Source organism: Mesoplodon bidens (genome assembly GCF_964165515.1).
Source record: "Mesoplodon bidens genome assembly, chromosome: 4".
Lineage (NCBI taxonomy): Eukaryota > Metazoa > Chordata > Mammalia > Artiodactyla > Ziphiidae > Mesoplodon > Mesoplodon bidens.
In genome coordinates this window covers 84,547,333-84,564,103 of record NC_138160.1, presented here as the reverse complement: position 1 = coordinate 84,564,103, position 16,771 = coordinate 84,547,333, and the positions used below count along the sequence as shown (strand labels likewise).

Here is a 16,771-nt window from a genome sequence, read left to right as displayed (position 1 = left end):
TGCAGGGGACATGGGTTCGTGCCCCGGTCCGGGAAGATCCCACATGCCGTGGAGCGGCTGGGCCCGTGAGCCATGGCCGCTGAGCCTGTGCATCCGGAGCCTGTGCTCCACAACGGGAGAGGCCACAACAGTGAGAGGCCCGTGTACCGCAAAAAAAAAAAAAAAAAAAAGAACAAGGAAGAATCAAACTTTGCAGATGATGATGATTAAGTAGCAATAAATTTAATCTCCTGTCCATTATTTTATCCTTTTCATATAACTCTTTCACTCTTTTATAGTTTCATTAAGAAGGTATCCTGTTAGATTTGGAAGAGTAAGATCAAAATATTTTTTTCGCCAGGTAATACCTATTTGATAAGACACCAAGAAGAAATTTATTTCTATAATAACACTGAAACCTGGAATTCATTGTCTTTGACTTTAAATTGTTTTTTCACAAAAAAACTATAAGCAGAAATAACAATTTATGGCTGTTTTTTCCTTTAGTGAAAATCTCAATGTGGCAATAATAATGAAGTAAATTAATGGAAGTGCAACAATTAAAAACCTTCTCTATCATGTAGTTTTTTGGAATATGGGAACTGTGCTCTTCTGGTTGACAAAAAAATAGCCACTTTTTAGGTAAAGGTCAAGTATTCAATTTCTACTCACTGAGTCTGAATGACTTCCTACAATAAGCTTCTCAGATGTGATCTATGTGCCAGACTGTTAAGAAACAAAAAATGGTTAAACTTTTAAATTGGTCAGCCAGGTACACAGGAAAATACCACCACACCAGCTTCAGGTGACTTCCTCAATGTCCCTAAAGCAAAGGCTGTCCTAAATGACAATAAGAGAGCATATGAAGATTAACACAGGTTCACCAAATAAAATGTAACATCATAATGTCAAATCTGATAAAACTCTACTAGGGATACACTTAGGTATTTGCCAACATCAACTGGTAACAATGTATCAAACTCTCCCCAGCCCTATCAAAAAATAACAAAACAAAACAACAGTAACAAAAAAAAAACTGATGAGAAAAAAATACATCAGTGAGATTTTTAAGTCTAAGAGGAAATGAGTTTTATCAAAAAGGCTGGGGCACCGGATAGGAGAAGAACAACAGACCCTTCTGGGCGTTTAGCAGAGAAGGGTCAGTGTCATAGGACCACATGTGGCCTTCCAGAAAGTCAAAGAGAAGCATGCTGGGCCAAAAAAAAAAAAAAAAAAAAATCAATTGAAGCAATAAAATTTTTCACACAAAAAAGTTCACATAAAGATTATATGAATAAGCACATGCACTGCATATTTTTTCCATTCACATCAGTACAAGAACTGAATGTACTATTACAATGTGGAAGAAAAGTTACTGGGTTCTTTTGTTCCTTCTCTTGGCTGGCCCTCTATGCTCTAATTTAAACCAATTTGAAATTAACAGGACTTGCAGAACTCTGAAATAAGTATTTATGAATGTTCAGATTTCACACATATTTTTTACCAAGTATTTCATTTATTTTGCCCTACATCATACAGGAAACTAGCTCTTCCATACCTAATTCATCTCTGTGAGTCATTCTAGTAATACAGAGCTAATTCACCAAGTTTGTGATTTCCCTTTCTTGTATGTGTATTGAATCATGCTAATATGGGTTGAATTCTGTTCTGTAAAAAGATTAGTTAAAGTCTTAATTTCTAGTACCTGTGAATGTGACCTTATTTGGAAATAGGGTCTATGGAGATGATCAAGTTAAGATTAGGTCACAAGGGTGGCCTACAATCCAATGACTGTGCCCTTATAAAAACAGGAAACATGGACACAGTGACATACAAGAAAGGCTATGTGAAGACACAGGGAGAGTTCCATTTACAAGCCAAGGAATGCCTGGAGCTACCAGAAGCCAAGAGAGAGCAAGAAAACAGATTCTCCCTCACAGCCCTCAGAAGGAACCAGCCCTGCCAATACGTTGATCTCAGAGCCTCCAGAGCTATGAAACAATAAACTTCTGTTGTTTAAGCCACCTAGTTTGTGGCATTTTGTTACAGCAGCCCTAGGAGACTAATACACATGCCATGGATTGAGTTGTCCCCAGCTTGCAGAGTGTGGCTGGAAGCTCGAGACACATCACAGAGCTCCTGCAGCACACATAATTCCACACTGGTGGGAACTGGTGTGAAAAACTTGCAATTTAGATGAGGATATGAAATACGCCCATCTAAAATATTAAAAAATGTCTTGCATGTATTTAAAACACATTTTCCATGTTTTACTTCATTTGCTCCTTACAACCACACTGGGGAAGAAACAGGGGAGTGGACAGGGAAACTGAACCTCCATCGGGTGAATGCTCTGGCCAATGTCACATATACACATAGCAGAGCTGGTAGTGGTGCCAATATTTTTCTAGGAAGAAAGAATATGATCATAAATATCTTAATTTGAAACAATGGTGGCACTTTTAAGCAGTGCATTTTCAAGTGACACAAGGAAGGAAGAAAAAAATGACATCACACAGACTGAGTAGGCTGAGGGGCTCAGTGATCCAGGTAAGGTGGAATAAATCAGAAGAAACTAGTAGAAAAGGTAACACTTCACTTGTGAACCTGGTCTTGAAGGAAGAGATGGAAACAGACTAATAGGAAGGAAAGAGGCATCATGGTAAATAAATGTAACACCAAGGAGACAACCAATAAATTATGTGGAAGGTCTAAACAAACACTGGAGGAGGGCCTTCAACTGCCTAATTGAGAAGTCCAGAGAGGGTTGTAATGGGAAGTGGGCTTAAAGTAGGACAGGAGCCCTCCCACTGAGCTGACTGAAGGGTCATTATTGACAGGATGGACACGCAAATATCACCATCAGGTTTTTAGCAAGGTGTGAAGAGGAAGCTGTTCCAATAGCAGTGTTAAAAACAGGTTAGGGGGCCAAGCAACCTGGGATTGTGTGGCTTATGACTGAAGAGAATATAGTGAGCCTATTAAGATGTTTTAAGTTTCAAGTATTGGCAAGGCATCCTTGACATCTGTCTTTCTTCCCTCCTCTCATATTTCATACATATTGACCTCCTTGGTATTCTTGGAAGGTGAGGGGTCCCTGTTCCAGCCCCAAGACCTTGTACTTGTTGTTCCCTCTGCGTGGTAGATTTTTTGCATGGTTAGCTCCCCCACTTCATTTGGGTCTTTGCTGAAACGCCACCTCTTCAAAAACGTCTTTCTTGACCACCCTATATGAGGACTCTCCTCTGTCATTCTCCATTCCCTTGTATAGCTTCATTTTTCTTTATAGGACTTATTATTATCTGAAATTATATTTATTTTTAATTTTCTATTAGCTGTCATTCCCATTAATATGTAAACTCCGTGAGTACAGGGATCTTGTATATCTTAGTCATAGCTGTATTCCCAGAGCTTGGCACAGAGTTTGGCATAAAGTTTAAAACTCACTATTTGTTGAATAAATAAAAAATAATCCCATCTTATTCCCAAGTATAATTGATGTTATCCCCTAAAACACTTTTTAATCTATTTTCACTGCCACTTTCCAGTATACACAACGGGCTTAGTACATCCTGGCATTCTACTTGGATTAATGCAGAAGCCGCCTAACATCTCCCCACTGCCAACCTGGGCCCCTCTCCAATTCATTACCCTACAGATGATCTTACCCACACACAAATCTCATGGGGTCACCAGCCCCTACTTAAAACACTCTCCACAGTCCTTAGGATAAAGAACAAATTCTTGACTGGCCCCAGCCTAGGTGTCCAGCCTCATCTCATTCCATTCTCCCCTGAATTCTCCTCAGTTACTTGATCTCACTCTGTTCCCTTCTGTTGCAGGGCCTCTGCACAAACTTCCCTCTGCTGTGGGGAACGCCCTTCCTCCCACCCTCTCTCACATTCTCCTACTCATGCTTCTGCTATCAAGCAAGTGTCACTTCCCTGGGTTGCTGTTATACAAGCCCACAAAAGTATTGCTCTATTCAGAGCATTTATCTCTGTTTGTAAGTATGTAATTGTTCATTGCTGTGCTTTTTAAAAAACTGATTAATGATTGTCTTTATCTTGGACTCTTCACTCCATGATAGCACAGACCATGAATGTTTTGCTCACTCTCAAATTTCTAGGGTCAAGAACAGTGCTTAGAACATGGCTTGGCACTGAATAAATATTTGTTGAATAAGTGAAAGAAGGTACCCTATTAGGAACCAAAAAGCTAGAAGTCAATATCAAATACACAGATATAAAAACATTCCACAAATACTGAAGTAAAGACAAAGACAAAGATATTAGTGAAACTCTGTAATAGGATGACAAGCTGCTGTTAAAAACAGGAGAGAGGCAAAGCCTAGGGCAATGCAAACTTTGAAATGGCAGTGACTGTAGACTGGAAAAGAATAGGAACAAGACAATCTGTTTCATTAAGGAACTAGAACCAGTTCAAACAATTTGCTAAAACTACATAGTTATGATTTAGGTAATGACAGTAACTAGGTGAAAGGTTACATTTACATATCCTATTAACAACTCCTTGACTCATCAGTCTCTCTGGAAACATTTAACTATGCAAAGAAACCATTCAAACTTTCCTTCTGGGCATTTTCCTTTATAAAAATTTTCCCCAGAGTCCTTAGTCCCCTAGAAAATGTTTTAAAGACATTTCACTGTGGTCGATTAGGCATACAGTACAGTAATAGCTAAGTGAGGCAAGGGCCATGGAGGAAATGGCTTATAATAGAAAGAACCTACTTTGCTCCTGATTAAAATCACTCATGTGCAAGTTGAGAAATGTACATCCTAAAAAGTTCTCAGCACCACAGGAAATCATGGGTTAAAGGACAAGGCCTAATTTGTGACCCTCAGTGTTACTGTTTTAATCACCTAACACTAGAACCCATATAATTCTAAATTTTCTGGGGAAAAGAAAGAGCTTATCAGTTTATTTTTATTTCCTTATTTCAGGCCTATTTTAAAATAAGATGTGATAATGACGTGCATGAAAAGCAATCTGGTATCATTTCCTTTCATTTGAACCCATAAGTGACTCATGCAATAAACAGCAAGTCTCCTGCGTTTGTTTCAACTGTACACTCCAGTTTTACTGGAGCTAGTTTTCCAAAGGTGATTTACCACACCCGGTCTGAAAAGGGACAGCATGAAACTGGTGAAATTCTGATCTTCAGAAATACAACAGACAATGATTATTTCTAATTTCATGCTGTCTGCATGAAGAGAAGGGAGGCCCAAGGAAATTCAAGCCTGAAGCACGAGTTAGGAACTGTGGCAAACCAAACAGAAAGAGAAAAATGAAAGCACAGTGAACAACTGATGTTACCACATTTAGGGGGCTGAGGAGGGCAGAATGTAGGGGGGGACAACCAAGCTTTTCCATCCCTACAGAAATAAGATATTTTTAATTCACAATTTAAAAAATAAGACATTTAGGGCTTCCCTGGTGGCGCAGTGGTTGAGAGTCCTCTTGACGATGCAGGGGACACGATTCGTGCCCCGGTCCGGGAAGATCCCACATGCCATGGAGCCATTAAGCCTGTGTGCCACAACTACTGATCCTGTGCTCTAGAGCCCTCGAGTCACAACTACTGAGCCCGTGCGCCTAGAGACCGTGTCCCGCAACAAGAGAAGCCACTGCAATGAGAAGCCCGTGCACTGCAACGAAGAGTAAACCCGCTCAATGCAACTAGAGGAAGCCCACGCACAGCAACAAAGACCCAACGCAGCCAAAAATAAATAAATAAATTTATAAATAAAAAAAAAAAAACAGTTCTACAAAGTAACAGGCTTGGCAGGTTCTGGGTTATGTATGTAAGCACTTAAAACTAATAAGTTCAGGGCTTCCCTGGTGGTGCAGTGATGGAGAGTCTGCCTGCCAATGCAGGGGACGCGGGTTCGTGCCCCCGTCCGGGAAGATCCCACATGCCGCGGAGCGGCTGGGCCCGTGCTCCACAACGGGAGAGGCCACAACAGTGAGAGGCCTGCGTACCGCAAAAAAAAAAAAAAAAAAAAACTAATAAGTTCAATCTTTAAAATATTCTAAAACTTAGATTTTTAAAAATATGAATGTTTTCATATAAGTAAAATTTTACCACACTGCAAATAGGTACTATTTTGAAGCAAATTTCTTCCAGCATAGGTAAATGAAATTTGTAATATCTGAAATTTTTGAAAAGGCATTTTTACCCATGGAAATAGCAGGTGGTAGTATGATTCTTCTATAAGGGCCTCTGTGTTTATTATTTAACATTTCTACCACTGTCCTTTGTTTTGCTTATGTTGTAATGACAGGACTAGCAGTCAACTGCACACTCAATGCAGGTAAACAGCTGTCCTTTGCAGCTGCAGCAGCTGTTGGCTGGGCTGACAGAAATACAGAATGACAGAAAGAACACTGTGCTTTCACTTTCCAGTACTTGTGGTCCAAGCCCTCCTCAAAATGAGCTTCCCCCAATGGATAGGGAAGCAGGGATCTACTGCTTTTATTGTTTCTTGGCATCCTCCCCCATCTCTGCTGTGCCACTTCAGGTGGCGCTTTACAGTACTACTGTGTTTTGCTGGGTTTGGAGTTTGTTTTTTGGTTTTTCTTTTGACTCCAGTTCCTTCTTTTCTTGAGGCCGTCCTCTTAAACTCCCTGAGCAAGAGCCACGTGGAAATCTTGTTCCTGTCCTCCATCCTTTATGTGACTGCAGGCAGCACAGCTGGGTTGCAACAGGCGCTGCCTGGGTGCTGTTGGACTGGCTGTGTTGCAGAACCTCGCTGCAAATGTGCCAATCTTGTCCTTCTATGTTAAGCATGGCTAGTAGATGAAGCTGAAGACAGTGCTCAGAAGTTCAAGCTCCTTTGAGCACAGATCCCTATCTCACGGTCACACATGATTTTGAAGAATGCCATATATCTGGAGAACTTACGCTGCCACATGGCTCCAGTCTGCCCAATCTCCAAGTTGACACTGCAGATAATTCTCTACTTTTTTTTTCCCCAGCAGGTGTGAACTAAATACTGTACTAACTATTCAAACTGAAATATTTCCTTTGTATGAAAGAACCCCGGTGAACCTAACACAAAAACAAGCATCATTTGTATGCTGTCAAAATCAACAACTTCTGCCTCTACTCATCCAAGAAGACAAACAATCTGAAGCTTTAAACCAACAACATCCAACAGAACTTTCGGCGATGATGGAAATGTTCTGTATCTGCTCTACCCACTATAGTAGCCACCTGCCACATGTGACTATTAAGCATTTGAAATGTGGCTAATGTGACTGAGGAAGTAACATTTTTGATTTTAATTAACTGAACAAATCTAAACAATGTGGCTAGTGGCTAAACTGGTGGCTAGTGCTAACAAATAAGCACACCACAGTTTCATGGATGCCTACACAAGGAATGAGATTCCTAGGTAAGAGACAAAGGATTACATTACTCACAGAAAAAGCAGTAGCAGGAGTATTAGCATAGCATACCTACACGCTAAATGATTTGCATTAGAGAAGTGGACCCCTGAGCTTAGAGTACCAAATCTTTTACAATGGACAGTAAACCTACCTGCCCTTTGCTCCATAGAGAAAGGCTACCTCTATCTTCCACAGCTATCTGCTATAAAAAAGTCCTTGAAAAGATAGTCTGGAATGAAAAGAGTCGGTGCCTCTGCTCACAAGACATGCAGAAACTTGAGTGACTAATGGAGAATTATCTCCCAACAGTGGAAGTTCAAACACATGTCTGAAATCTACCCATCTCTCTCCATCCTGCTTGAATACCCTGTTTCCAGACATATTTATTTCTTTCTAGGACCATTGCAATAGCTTCCTAAATGGTTATCACTATAGCCTCTTCCCAGGCATTTTCCATATATTAGCCAGAATGTATCAATACCTTGTAAACACAAATCTAAGCATGCCACTCTTGTTTTAGTCTTTGATGTCATCCGTTGCTCTTAGGATCAAGCCAACCCTCCTTGGCAAGTGCCACAAGGCCCTGAATGATGTGGCTCTGCCCCTACCTGTGGGCTCTTCCCTTGCCTCTTCTTCTAAGATGCATTCCTTTAGCCACACTAAACTTCTTTCATTTCCTAAAATACAGGTCATAAAGTAGTGGCCCTGGGTTGAATACCAGCTACAAAATGCATCTGGTTTTTGGCCCACACAATAGTTTTTAAAACATTTGGGCCATTTCACATGTATGAAATATGAATTTTAAGCTCCTCTTTAAAAAAATCAGGGCATCTGGCAGCACTTGGCCTGCATCACAAGCTGACAACGCTTGACTGGAGCTGAGTATCTACTGTTCCCTTTAGACAAAGCCTGGGTTCTCCAGGTGCCACACCTCTCTCTCCAGCTCTCACTTATTTATTCTTTTACATTATCTACCTGAGTTCCATTCTAAGCCTCATGCGCTGTTCCCCTTGGTCACTCATTCTTCAGGTCTTAGTGTATTCATGGGAAGTCTTCCCTGAGCACCACCAACCCCAGTTAGGATGTGACGCACAGTATGACACCATCCCATCCTACCTTCTGTGGTTCTCTGCATTACTCCACACACAAATCACATAAGATTATAATTTTCTGTTTACAAATCTATATCCCTCCCCAGACTTTTAGACCATAAGAGAGTGACTACGACCATCCTGTATCCCACTGTATGCCACTGCCTAGGAAAAGGCCCAACATAGTAGGAGCTCAATAAACACTTGTTAAATAAATTAACAAAGCCATTGGGAATGGCTAATTCAAAATATTGAGAATGGTGCTGTATTTATATTTTTATGCACTTATTTATTTTAAAACTTTGGACCTTTGCATTGTCATCCCCCTCCCCTCAGAAAACTCAAATAACTATTTGAGTTTCAGGTATGTACTAAGTAACAGGCAATGTGCTAAGCACTTCACATCAATTAGTTCATTTAATCCTTACAACCGTCCTTTGAGCTAAGTACTTCCTTTATTCCCACTCTGCAGATGAGGAAACTGAGAACTCAGGAGGTTGAGTAACTTACCCAGGGTTACACGACTAGTAAATGCCTGTCAGGACTCAAACCCATGCCCATCAGAACCCAAAGCCAAAATTCTTAACCATACACAATTTATAAATGTGAGATTTTTAATGTGCCCTGGATGATAAGAGACCACACAGGGTAAGGAGAAACCAGAGAACTATTTTCAGGCAATTGAAATTATAGTTCTACTCCTGCCACTAGCTGTTCAACCTTGGATAAGATGAAGGTCTTATTCTCTACATCAGTACAGTAAATTGTAGGAGATAAAATGATGGAAACTTCTCTCATGAGACTTGAGAGCACAGGACACCCTACCAACTTTATGCAGAGCCCTTCTTTTCAGCTATTTGCATGTGATTTTCACAATTAGCTTTTACTGGCTAAAGGAGTTAAAGGGGAAAAGAAAGTTCTTACACACACAAGAAGCTTTCTGGCTCGATATTCATGACTATTACACCAAACCACACAGTTCCAAGGCAGTGACACAATCTTTAATCTCATTTCACAAGTAGGAAAACAAAGGTACTGAGCAATAAGGCCAAGTGTAAAGTTAACTTCATATCCCTCAGGCTGTCCCGAAACCTGCCTAGCCTCACTGTGTGAGTTGAATCCAAGCTCTCAAAGCCAAATACTGGTGGTATGTTAAGCCTATGAAATTCTACACATACCCTGCAGATGGATGAATTCTTCCTAGAAGCAGGAAAAGAATCAGAAATGTCACTGAGTCACACCAAATACAACCTAGTCTGGTCAATCTTTTCCATGTGGGATTCCTGCCCATTCTTTGCACCAAGCCAAACTTTTTTAAGTGGTTTTCTTAAAAAAAAAAGTCTCACTAAGAATCTTGTAACTTTTTAAGCCAAATTTCCAGAATCAATCCAGGGCCCACCAGGCCATTAAGTGTTCAAGTTTTAGCTTATTCCATCTCTGTATTTTTTCTAGGCATTATGGTATAATTTCCTTTCTCAAGGAGTTGAGAAAAAATTGTATATGGACACCATAAATTGACTTATTGACTAAAGTTAGAATTGAAATCTCTATAGCTTTTAACATTTGATTACTACATCATACATACATGGATGCTCTTCTGAACTTTCATTCTAAAAATACAGAATTCATTTTATTTCCATGTATGCCTCCCATTTGATGATGTAGAAGCACTTGAAGTTTTATTTCAGAAAACATTGGCTTATCTAAACTTATTTTTTTCCAATCTATTAAGTATATTCACCAAACAGTGATCTTAAAGGGCCTTCAGTAATGTATTCTTGACATCATTTTACTTGCCATATGTAGTTGTTAGAATACATGATATTTATATAAAAATATGAAATAAAAATATTAGTCTCTAAGTTAGATTGGAAGTCCCTCTAGGGCAAGGAACATATTCTATATCTCTCTTTAAAAGCACATAGCACAATGCACTGCACAATACAGGAACTCATGAAATGCCTATTAAATCATGAATTCATGAAAGACAGGCCATAGCTATTTAACTTCGAGTCTGAAGCTGACTCTCTTAGGCCATTTACTTGCTTTCTTCATAAAGTGATAAGAGTGGTGCTAACAATGTTTCTTGTGCCTGTGATTTTAAACTGAAAATTTACAAATGATAGGGCACAAGTAATTTGAGCTAAATATCTGAACTTACTTTACTATTATAAGTCTACTTCCTGAACTGTTTAAATTAAAAGCAAATTTAAATTTGCACTTAAGATGGAAAAGAGGTTTTAAAGATTGGCAAATATCTGAAGCAAGCACAGTTCTTATTTCCAAAGACTTGTGCCAATAACGATCTTCTGCTATTTGAAATCCTATGACCACAGAAATATGTAAGGTCCTAGCTTTGTACATTGATTGGGTTGGGTGGGGAAGAGACGATTTCAATTCTGAACACTAATTATCAGATCCAGAAACACGAGTTTTTACCCTAACAAAGCTATTGGCCAAATCACCTAGAGAGACATAATTACATCTCAGCTGAAGGACCTGGACTCTGACGATTAGAACGAACACAGGACCTGCCATCAGGCACCTTCGTAAGACCTGAGACCAGTGGCTCCAAATCAAGTAACACACCTAAGTGATCCCACTGGAACGACCCTCTGCGGCGGGCAAAGCAGACCCGCGTTTGACAGAACAGAACACAGGGTGTCCAAAGGGTCGCGACCAAGGCCACACAGATTGGAATGTGACTGAAAGCAGGCTTAAATCCCTATTTTCCAAGTATCCGAGTGGTGGTTACTTTCCATCCCGCCTCTGCGATCACCCAGCGTATTATACTCCACGGCAGGAAGGACCGCCTAGCTGGGCCAGGACTCGGGAGAAGAGGAGAGGGAATTGCCAGCGCTTCCCGGCACTCGCCGATACTCAGGCACCTCGGGTCGCTGCTCGGCTCCAGCCCAGCTCTACCCTCGCGGCGGCCCCCGCTGCGACCCGAAACTAGTCTCGGGGGCGGGCCTGGGAACCGGGGAGCCTTTCTCACTGGCAAGGAGAGTTCTCCAAGTTGGGGGCATAAAGGCCGAATGAACAATTTTATCCACAGGGTGAGGGCGCCAGGAGGAGTGCGAAGGTGAGGAGGACGGGAGGGTGACCCCTTACCAACTGACCTCGGCTGTGGTGGTGCTGAAGGGTGGTCAGAGAGGGGCTCTGGGAGTGCGAGGCTCAGTGCCCGAGACCCTCCCCGGCCGCGCCGCCGGATCCCCCGCGAACCCAGCAGCCAGGGAGGAAACCAACGACCGCCTCGGGCGCGGGGAAGCGGAGGGAGCTGAGACAGCAGGATCTCCGTCCCCGCCCAGCATCTGCCCAACTTCCCGAGCCCCCTTCAGCGCTCCCACCCCCGCCCTTGCCCTGCCCGCCGGCCGGCAGCGGACACGGCGGCGGCGGCACCAACCTGCGCGGCTGCGAGCACAGTCCGAGACGGAAGCGGGAGCCTGCGGACGGCGGAGCGGCGGGCGCGGCGGGCGGAGTTAGTTGGGAGGCTCCGGCCCCCTGGGCGGGGACAGGCTGAGCACGCGGCGGCCGCGACGGCGTCTGGAGCTCCCTCCTGGCGAACGCCGCCGCGTCCGCCGCTCGCCCTCAGCTCCGGGGGACAGCTCCCAGTCCCTCCCCCGGGGCGGCTCCGCGATTCCCGGCCGCCCCCGAGCCCGCCCCGTGCTCGACGCCTCCGCTCCGCCCCTGCCCCCTCGCGCGCCCGGGCCGCGGGGCTTGGGAATGAGGTCCCCGCAGAGTCAGCTCCAGGTCGCGCGCAGCGTCCCGGGCTTTCCCTGCGGAGGTCGCCGTCCTGGGTGTTAGGACTCACGAGCGGGCAGGAGGTGGCCAAGAGCTGGAACTCTCGCCTGGGGAAGGGGGTCAAGGCCCGGCCTGAAAGTCTCCTTTTGCTCCGCCCGAGTCCCGAGTCCCTAAAAGCAGCCCTGCGAGGTGGCCACGCCGGCTGCCCGGAGAGAGGCCGAGGAAAATGTCGGACTCTCTCTCCGCCCAGCGCGGGGCTGGGAGGACTTTTCCCGAGAGAATCGAGGACCCCTCCCTCCCGCCCAGGGTTAGGGACTCCGGCAAAGAAAGTATGCAGAACCGGCAAATGGGGCACCGGGGCTGAACCTGTGGAAAAAGTGCAATTTCTTTCGCATGCACACGCCTGCCGGTCGCTGGATTCAGGCCACCTCGCTCAGGTCTTCGCAGTGCTTCCGTGCCCGCACCCCAGGCCTGGCGCGGGGAGCCCCCTTTCCTAGCTTGGTTTCCCACCTCTACACATCTCTTTTTTCGAAACCCTTTTCATCCCGTAGTGCGCCCAACGCGCACACTCTGACCGCTTCTCCCCTAAACTGCAGGCAGGGAACCCAGAAATCAACCCCCTCCCCGCCTCGCCCCGAAGTAGGACAAAACTGGAAGCCAGGGATCTGGGATGTTCCAGTCGGAAGGGTTTCTACCCAAGTGGCTTGGTGCTGTGCATTACTGACCTCACACACATTGATACGCCTTTAATTCAAGGGCAGGTGTTTGCCAGTGCCTTTATCTCCCCGAAGGAAACCTGTAGAGTGCGTTCACCGCGCCTTTTCCTTCCCAGCACCAGCCGCTTATCATCTTCCAAAGTCCTATCCTCCTTTCCCCAAACCTCTCCCATCCAGGTTCCCGGCACAGATCCCCAGCGCAGTGAGCTCCGGTCTTTCCAGGCACTTTCTCCTTCTGGGGCCCTCAGGTTGGGGGATGGAGGAGGACCAGACCTGGAGGAGGGATCTCGAAGAAGGTGAGGTAGAAGCCAGTGGAAGGCGAGGAAGGAAAGTGAGAACCAACTAAGAGGGTGAGAGGCTGCATGAAGGAGGCAAAGCTCTCCAGCCATCGGGGAACCCCCAGGAAGAAAATCCATTTCTCTATAGGGAAAACACCGATGCCTGTAGTGGATAGATTGCAAAATCTGGACCGCCTCCCAAAAGAATTCTCAGCGAGCGGTGGTGAGTCAAGGATAAACTTCAGGACTCAGAGCAGGCCTTCACCCGCCCCACTTCCCAAATTCCAGAGAAGGCTGATGACGTCAAGCTCTTGGCCAGTGATAAGAAATCCATCCTGTAAATGATGGTCGCTGACAAGATGCAAGGAAACAGAGCTGAGTCAGTTTACAGCTTGTTGGGCTCTTCTTTTGTTTAGACGTCCCATAAGACTCTTATTCCTCCCCCCTGGCCTGCGTTATTAACTAAAGCAAGCAGTTGGGACCCTCCCTTAAATAAGAAGCCACTCTTTGTGGGAAGGGAAGGAAATGGGGACGGACAGGAGTCCTATGGCTGTGGTGGTGGTTATTTTTAAGATCAATTCTGTGCATTTTTATATCAAGATAATTTTCCTGTTCAGTGGGCGACCACATTCTTACCTTAAAATGTAGGAGAACGGCTGGGATGCGTTACCTGATGGCAGCCTTCTCTCACACCCTTAAGGTCCTGGTGGGCACAGGGACAGCTTCAGCTGCGCTGACAGCCAATGTGCCTGAGGAAGCCACCTCCAAGCCTGGATGTCAGACATTACAGCCTTAGGGAGTACCAGTCTGTGTGCAGTCCAGCCACTGAAGGCTCAAGCTAAGCACGTACTTAGTGACGCCAGCCACCCCTACCACTTTGCATTCACAGGTAAGGAGAAGACTCCTTTCTCCTGGCCTCAGGGCTCCACCTCACCTGAGGTTGGCTGTGCACTCTGGAACTGTCATTACAAAACCAGTCCTTAGTGTCCCAGTTTTTCTTTTGTAAAGACTACTTCCAATTTAATTGTAAAATCTCCTTTCCTTCCCTTATTTCCTCTAGTGCACAAAAGGCTAAGCCGTTGAAAGTTCAAGAGGCTAGAAGAGACCTGCCTGAACAAAGTTTCTCTTTCTCTTCTCACTAGAAGAAAAATCATCTCTGAAATGAAACCTTATTAAACTTACATCCTTTCTGAATATGGTAATCCCTCTGTATCTATTAGTTATTTTAATTTTATATTCATGATAGGATCTTATTGCAAGAAGTATCTAGTCAGCTGATGGGGATAAAGAGCCCAGTTTCCCCTGGGAAAAATTCTGGTAGGAAAAAAAAAAGAGAAGAAAAAATTGAGAGAGTTCATTTACAGGCAGCAGAATTGGTCTCAGGCAGTGTTAAAAGTAGGTGCAGAAGGACATTCATCCATAAACCTCCCCTTTTCTCAGTTTCCCTTCACAGCAGCCTTGTTCACCTAACACTGCCAATTCTCCAAGCCAGTCCACCTCACACAAAAGTGTCAGAGTCTTCAGATGCTGTTGCCTACTAGATTTTGTCTTGGAAAAGAGTGGCATTTTGAGCACAAGTAACAGATTAAAGGAAGCTCCGTGGAGAATCTTTCTTTCTCGTACTCCTTATCTTTAGACTTTTCTGGTAGTCATTTCATTGTAAAGATGGGTCCAGTGGACAGAACTTATCCTGGGCAATCTGAGGAATGTGCTGGGCTGTAGACTTCCATGAAAAGAAATAAAAGTGCACCCTTCCTCATTACATAGCACTTCAAGTAATATCTAAGAGCTCCCAACTTTTATTGAGAACAGAAAGTTACGTTCAAATAGTAGAATAAGCTTCAAATTGGTTATATCAAACAGTGAAATTTGCTTATGCACATTCAGAACGACAAGAGAAAATATTAATTTCAATTTACAAGTCATCAATAAGCACCTTCTGGGCCACATAATGAATAGCCCCATGTTAAATCAGTAATATATGTTTCTTCTTTCGCAAATAAATTTTCCTCTGAAATATAGACATCTGTCATGGAGTCAATTATCTTGCACTGCATGTGCTATAAAAGCACATAAAAGAAATAATATACTACAGTGCTTATTTGAAAGTGATCAGGAATACACAGCTCCATGCTGGCATGTCTTTAATTTCATGGTGTTAAGAAAAAACTATAGGAGTATGAAATAACAAACCCTTTCCTACTTGTGTACTAATTCAATTACCTATCATGATATATACAGGAGGAAACATTTTTCCCATTAACTGACAGAAATATTATGGGACTATTTTCTTGTCTTCCTCTACTAACCCCTGTAGAACGTGAACATGAAGTCTCCTTTGAAAACAAAGGGATCACCACACTCTGATCAGCTCTGGGGTGTGCAGAAGAACGAGTCTAGAAATGGCATTCAAGTACATAAATTATTTAAATGAGGCTAGACTTTTAAGAAATTTATGCATCAAACAGACCTCAAGATGTGAAAAATGCAATAAGAAATAGTTAGACCAAGTCAAACTCCCTTGATGTAATGCCAGTGTGAAACCTTTCTCTCTTTTCTCAGGCAAACTCCCACTCTCCCTTCTTTCACTGAATGATGCACATATAAATCAAATACCAAACTATTTTGCAGAAAGCTCTGCCAGATTAGGTATGCAGAGCCTTCTTGAATACCTCACATTACTTTATCTTGTGACACTTTAAAATAGACTTGAGAGAATTCCCTAGTGGCGCAGTGGTTAAGAATCCACCTGCCAACACAGGGGACAAGGGCTCGATCCATCCCTGGCCCGGGAAGATCCCACATGCCATGGAGCAACTAAGCTAGAGTATAGCTTAGTTGGTAGAGTATAAACACCTTGCAAATAAAAGTAAAACCATTCTTGTTTAATATGCTATTTAATATGAGCTCATCTACCTATTAGGTGCAGTTTTTTACTTTTTTTAATCAAGAAAGTTGTTAATTTGTTTTGGCATGGTAAGTTTTTCCTACCAAATTATGTTCTCTCTACCTAGCTTTCTGGCTAAGATAGCAAGTCTGACTCACAATGAAAGTCCATGACCTACTCTCATTTTGGTGGGTTTGTTACTAAAATCAAAGCCATAGATCACTGCAGAAAAACAGACTTGGGGGAAAGTGAATCTTGTAAGTCTTAAATTCCCACAAGTAATACCCTTGAGCTATTAAACCATTATCCAATTTAGCAGTTAAAAAACAGACACATGTTATAATTAATTCTTTCTATAAAGTCCAAGGTTTAGAAACAAAATAATTACAAAGACAACCAGGATCATCAATTTTATGTAGATTCAGCACTAATGAAGAACCAAATATTTGATTCTGAAGAGTGTTAAAATGCTGCCAGCAATATCACATAAGTAGTTCATACTTTGAATATGCTTGTGGACTGAAAATAAATCTGACCACAAAGAGAATACATGATAGGTTTTATATATAATATTATAATGTAAGCTATAAAAACTTTCCCCATACACAATTTAGTATGATGGGATTAAGGAGAGGGGAGGTGGAATAGGGAGCTATAAGAAGGAAA

The 16,771-nt window shown here is 43.1% G+C and overlaps 1 protein-coding gene and 1 long non-coding RNA gene across 13 annotated transcripts in view; one reads left to right on the top strand and one right to left on the bottom strand.

The window, feature by feature from the left end:
• The window catches only part of PAM (peptidylglycine alpha-amidating monooxygenase), a 303,779-nt gene extending 291,732 nt beyond the window's left edge, over positions 1-12,047 (bottom strand). For 10 of the 12 annotated variants that reach the window (XM_081233252.1, XM_081233262.1, XM_081233263.1 and 7 more), the window contains exon 1: positions 11,887-12,047. The gene's annotated coding sequence lies outside the window, so the exon portion shown is untranslated. Of the gene's footprint in view, positions 1-11,602; positions 11,722-11,886 lie in introns of those variants that run through there. The other 2 variants (XM_081233255.1, XM_081233261.1) reach the window with 2 other exon arrangements.
• Positions 10,837-14,392, top strand: LOC308616827. The gene is made up of 3 exons (XR_014015757.1): positions 10,837-11,565; positions 13,919-14,107; positions 14,279-14,392. It is a non-coding gene; the product is annotated as an uncharacterized lncRNA (long non-coding RNA).
• Positions 14,393-16,771: the final 2,379 nt, after the last annotated feature.